We start from the raw sequence: 6000 nt of genomic DNA, 5'->3' as shown, positions 1-6000 counted from the left end.
AAAGCCTTGCTCCCCCCAGCTGCAGGGCACGAGAGGCCATCTTCGTGGTGCATGAGCAGCAGGCAGTAACCTAGCCAAAAGGGAGCAGAGGAGCCCTGACAAGTGGTCATGCTCAATGCTGCAGAGGAAGGCAAAAAACCCCCGGGGACCAGTGCCAATCTGCCCCGGGGGAAAATTCCTTCCTGACCCCAGCGCTGGCGATCGGCTACTCCCTGAGCATGTGAGCAAGACCCGCCTCCTCGTCCCACAGGCTGGTCACGCCTCCCTCCCAGGAGATGCCCAAGCCCTATTCTCCCTCAAGCTGGAGCCACCTCAGGGGCTTGCGAGAGAGGCGATATGCCCCGGGCCTGATGGACCTTGGGGGCAAGAATCCTTCCCATGCCTGGTAGGACACCAGTGGCTGCTCCGAAGCACTGGGAGGCCTTGCAACATCTCTGCATTCCGATTCTTACGGCTGCTGCCCCTGGCTGCGCAGGGGATGAGGACGGCGAGCTCTGCAGTGCTCTTCAGGAAGGCGTTCCCTTGGTCTTGCCGCGGCTATCCAGCTGAAAAGGCTATCCGAACCGGAGATGAGCTTTGAAGGTGGCGCTGCCGGGAGCTGGCCTGGCAGCAGAGAATCTCCAGCAGCCTCGCCCAGCCTTCGGTCTTCTTCCCTCAGACCCTCCAAGTAATTCCACCGGCTCCTCAAGGATTTCCTCTGGGATGTCTTCGGGCTGCCCGCAGGCCATCTCTGGCAGCAGGACACGGGAGGATGCTCCCTTTTATCCTGGCCCGGGGCACTGTGACTGCTGCGTTGCCGGGCGGTGGCACTGTGACACGGGGGTGACGGGGCCCCCCATGCGCAGCCCCGCCCGCCGCAGCCCCCCCGCCGCCCCTCCGCCCGGCATCCTTCGGAGGAAGGCCTTTGGGGTGCTGGCCCCGAGGCAGTCCCTGTGCCCAGGAGGCCGAGGGGGCTGTCCCTGCCCTTGGTGGCCGTGCACTGAGCACAGCTGCTGGGCGTCCCTCATGTGTCCTCTGCCCCTCAGCTCCCAAGGACAAACCCAGTGCTGTTCCTCTTCCTTCAGGCCATGGCAGAAACCAAGCCTGCAGCCCAGAGACCACCCCTATTAGCCGTCCCCTCTCTGCACCAGAGCTAACGACCACGAGGCCGCGCGGCGAGGAGGGCCAGGGACTTGATGTGGCTGGACACAAAGCCGGGGAGTGTGAGGGGGAATGGTTTCAGTAGTTGCAGCCTGGAGGAAAGGCAAAGCGTAACCAGAGCCATAGCTTGGGATGGAAAGAAGACAGGCTTTGACAAACAAGGGAGCGGAGGTTACACTGGTGGGGTGGAAAGGCTGGTCGTTTTCAGGCCTAGAACATTTGGAGCCGTGCCCAAAGCACAGGCAGGCAAACGACGACTCCTCCAAACGGGGAAAATTGCTCATTGCTGCTATCGCCGTCACATCCCCTTGTGCCACTGAAACCAAGCTGCGCAGCTCCTCTGTTAAAGACACCCATTGCCCGAGTTTATAGGGGATAGCAAACGCGCTTCAGCCCTGGGGTAAAACTTTCGCAGCTCTTTTGGGACTTCAAAGTTTCTGAGAGTTACTTGCCTCCCTCACTTGGCGGGAGGATGTTCAGCTCTTCTCTAAAGCCTGGAAAGTCTCTTTTTCCTTTAGGACTTAGTCTTTTGAGTCCTGAAAGAGGAAGGAAGGTGATATTCTTGTCATTTTGGTCGTTGGTGCCAAAATTCATCTGTCCGTTCAGACTCTGTAAAGAAGGGCATTTATACCGTATACATTCCTTTGGATGTGGGGATGCCAGAGGTGAAAGAAAGGCTTGTGGTTCCCTCTGCGTGAACTTTGCAGAGACGTAGAGAGCATGCAGGATTGCCTCACCATTCCTCACCAATGCACCAGGGAGGGACATTTGCTACTCCCCTGCTTATGGGGAGGTCGTCTTCTTGGCAAGAAGTCCTGAATGGTTTTGTGTTCTTGACCATCTTTCTCCTGGCACTTGAGTAGCTCTTCTGCTCCTTTGGCCTCCATCCTTGATATCTTTCTTGAAAGTGATGGCAGCCCTGTCAGCCTTTGTCTTGCTCCTGCTGGGCATCTTCTTCTGTAGGCCCTGCATGCCCCTCGTCGGCTGCTTAGTCTTTGTTTGCCTTGATCCCAGATGGAATTTGTCTTTCTTGAACGCGAGGAATGAGAAATGTCCCTAGTGGTGCCGCTGAGTTCTCACCAGGGCTTTGCACAATGCTTGCCTTTCCGATGGAAATAGCTTGCCTGACACACAAGAATGCATTTGCCTCTATGCCATTCATGGCTCCTAGTCACCCTGTCATCTACTCATGCCTCCAGGAACGTTGGCCTACTCCGATGTTCCCAAACTGGAGCAGAAACTCATGGTGCTCCAGCTGCCGTTATGTTACCTGCAGTTCTTCACACGCGTGGTTTACTGAGGGAGGGGGCTCTCTCTTCTGGCAGAGCTTCAGCTGGTGTGGAGCATGGGGGCCATAGAAACGTACCCTGAGATAGAGCTTTTTCTGGTTCATGGGTGCCATGAAATCCAGAAGACGATGTGGACAATGAATGTATCTCCTGGAGGAGGCAGGAAGCCTACATATCTTGAAGGGTAGTTTTCTGCAATCTCATTTCAAAAGACCTGACCGTGAACTTCACCGTTTCATACATTTGATAGCACGAAAGCGTGAAGGGTGGAGCCTGAGAGACGTGTTAATGAGGCTTTCACCCGTCGGTAGCCTGCTGGAGTGCAGCTCCACGCAGTCTCGACCAGCAGATCCAGCCCTCCGCCGGCCGGGTGAGCTAGGGACGGACTGTGTGGGTGGGCTCTGAGCACGAAGCTGGTGGTGTGCGTCTAGTCGCTTTCAAAATGGGTGTCTGCCTCTTAGGAAAGAAAAGAAGCACAGCTGGCGTTACGTGAGCTTCCATTTTGGAGGTTTCATTGGAGAAAGTGCCAAATCAGCCCCGATGCTGAAAAAGCTGCAGGAGATGAAACACGGGTGGGCCAGTGCGATGCGGTTCGTGGCACTGCTGTCTGTGGGGATATGCTTCACTGTGCAGGAGTGTGAATAAAGATGGCTGAGTTGTTAAATGACCTCTGCAGGCATTTAGTGAAAAGGAAGGTTGTTGCTGGTAGTGCCGATGTGGGTGAGGAGTTGGCTGGCCGGGTGGCCGTCCGACACTAAAAGGCAACTGCCTCTCTCGAAGAGTCCCTGCGTGCCTGGAAGGTAGCTGCGAAGGAGGACTGCAGATTTTGCTTTTTATACACCCGCCTGAGATTACCTGAGAATGTCGGTGCGATGAAATTACTGGTGGCGGCATTCAGATACAAAGGAACTTCATTGATTGTTTTTTTTAATTAATAGATGAAACTATGAGAAACCATCTTCTAGCACACACGTGGTAATCCGTTTGCAAAACTGGTGCAATGAGTGCAGAAAGCTGCCAGGCTATGTCTGTTCGGTTAAAGAATCTCAACCTTTTGATGCAAGCTCGGTGGGACGAGCCAGGCCCTTGCATGTGTCCAAACATGGATTTGATGGATGAGCGGGCAGAGGGAGGCTAGAGACGGATTCGCTTGCCAGGAGGGCCCCCCGTCCAGGGGGCTTTTAGGAAAAAGAGAGTCTTTAAGTAGCAAGGGTTTCAAACAACGTGGAGTTTAGAAGCTAAAACCTATGTTTTGAGTTCCCCTTGAAAACGAACTGGTAGCCAGTGCATTTTAAGACCATGCTTTCTTCTTTGCAAAGGGCCCTAGAAGGCAAATGCACGTGGCAATAGCACGTCCCGCACTAATTCCCTCTAGCTGTACTGATTGCATTCCCATAGTGGCGGGGATCACAGTTCGGGAATGCAATCCCGTAAGTTGGGCCCCACCATTTAAGAAGGATGTTAAGGGACTCGCATGCGTGCAGAGGAGTGCCACAAAGGCGGGGAAGGGGCTGGAAGGCACGTCCTCTGAGGCGCGGCTGAGGACGCTGGGTTTGACTAGTTTGGGGAGCAGGAGGCTGCGGGGCGACCTCACTGCTCTCCGCAGCTTCCTGAGGAGGGCAAGTGGAGAGGGAGGTGCTGATCTCTTCTCCCTGGTACCCAGTGCCAGGACGCGTGGGAATGGCTCAAAGCTGCATCCGTCAGGGGGGGTTCGGACTTGACGTGAGGAAACCTTTCTTTACCGAGAAGGGGGTCAAACCCTGGAACAGGGGGTGGTTGATGCCCCATGCCTGTCAGTGTTTAAGAGGCATTTGGGCAACGCCCTTAATGCCGTGCTTTAACTTTTGGTCAGCCTTGCAGTGGTCAGGCAGTTGGATTAGATGGTCATTGTAGGTCCCTTCCAACTCAACTTTTCCATTCCATTCCATTCCACTCCATTCCATTCCGTTCCGTTCTGTTCTATTCTGTTCTGTTCTTTTCTGTTCCCTGTGCTCCCCGTGAGTCAAAACCCTGAGACAGTTATTTACCTGAAGAGCCAGGGTTTTTTCAGATCCAAAAACACTTTCAAGGACACAAATCACAAAGATTACAAGTGGAAACAGGATTTTATTTTATTTTATTTTATTTTATTTTATTTTATTTTATTTTATTTTATTTTATGTTATTTTATGTTATTTTATGTTATGTTATGTTATGTTATTTTATGTTACTTTATGTTATTTTATATTATTTGATTTGGTTTGATTTTTCTGAATCCATTTCAGAGCCGATGCTCACAAGCATGAACACAATGCACGTGTGTAGCCAGGAGCAGGCTGATGCATTCTTGAGTTTAGCTTGAAGAAACATCCCTTGCAGTCTGGCAAAGGAAAGCCATAGAGCCGCAGAAAGTAGCAGCAGGGATGCAGGCCAAGCAGTCCCTGCTTCCTGAAGAGTGAGAACTTGAAGAATGAGGATCAGGAGCGACCACACACAAAAGAAGAAGAAGAAGAGGTGTGTGGTACCGTGGGGTATTTTCCAAAGTAGGACACATAATAGCGATGACAAGCACACTTCTTGCCTTCCAAAACTTGCTGCGCCGCTGTGCTGCTTGGCCGGTGATGCATGAAAAGCGCTCTGGTGCCGGCCCTGCGCTTGTGCTGCATGCAGGGAGAGCTGCAAAGCGGCAGCTCCGGACGGTGCAGCAAGCCTGCAGCCCTTCCAAGTGCAGGCTGTTTTGCAGAAGCGAGAATCCGTGGGGAAACGGAGCCAAGGGAAGAGCAGAGCTCGCTCCCGCTCCAAACTTGCAACGGGCAAGAGAGCCCGAGAGAGCCAGGGCACGAGCGGTGCCTTGGAGGTGCAAGAGCAGCGGGCAAGAAGGGAGCCGAAAGGGCCCAGAGGAGCCCTGGCAAGGGGCTGTGCTCAATGCTACGGAGGACAAGAAGCAACCCGCGGGGGCCACCGTGGGCGCCCGCCCTGGGAGTCTAGAAAGCTTCCTCCCCCCGGATGCGGGGCACGAGGGCCATCTTCGTGGAGCACGAGCAGCAGGCACCTAGCCCAAATGGCCCAAAGGAGCCCTGGCAAGGGGCCGTGCTCAGTGCTGCAGAGGCAGGCAAAAACCCCCCGGGGACACTTGCTAGCCCACCGTGGGGGAAAAAAAGCCTTGCTCCCCCCAGCTGCAGGGCACGAGAGACCATCTTCGTGGTGCATGAGCAGCAGGCAGTAACCTAGCCAAAAGGGAGCAGAGGAGCCCTGACAAGTGGTCATGCTCAATGCTGCAGAGGAAGGCAAAAAACCCCCGGGGACCAGTGCCAATCTGCCCCGGGGGAAAATTCCTTCCTGACCCCAGCGCTGGCGATCGGCTACTCCCTGAGCATGTGAGCAAGACCCGCCTCCTCGTCCCACAGGCTGGTCACGCCTCCCTCCCAGGAGATGCCCAAGCCCTATTCTCCCTCAAGCTGGAGCCACCTCAGGGGCTTGCGAGAGAGGCGATATGCCCCGGGCCTGATGGACCTTGGGGGCAAGAATCCTTCCCATGCCTGGTAGGACACCAGTGGCTGCTCCGAAGCACTGGGAGGCCTTGCAACATCTC

The sequence above is a fragment of the Calonectris borealis genome, chromosome 2 (genome assembly GCF_964195595.1).
Source record: "Calonectris borealis chromosome 2, bCalBor7.hap1.2, whole genome shotgun sequence".
NCBI classification, from domain to species: domain Eukaryota; kingdom Metazoa; phylum Chordata; class Aves; order Procellariiformes; family Procellariidae; genus Calonectris; species Calonectris borealis.
The sequence above is the reverse complement of the archived record's forward strand: the minus strand, read 5'-3'. Positions refer to the sequence as shown.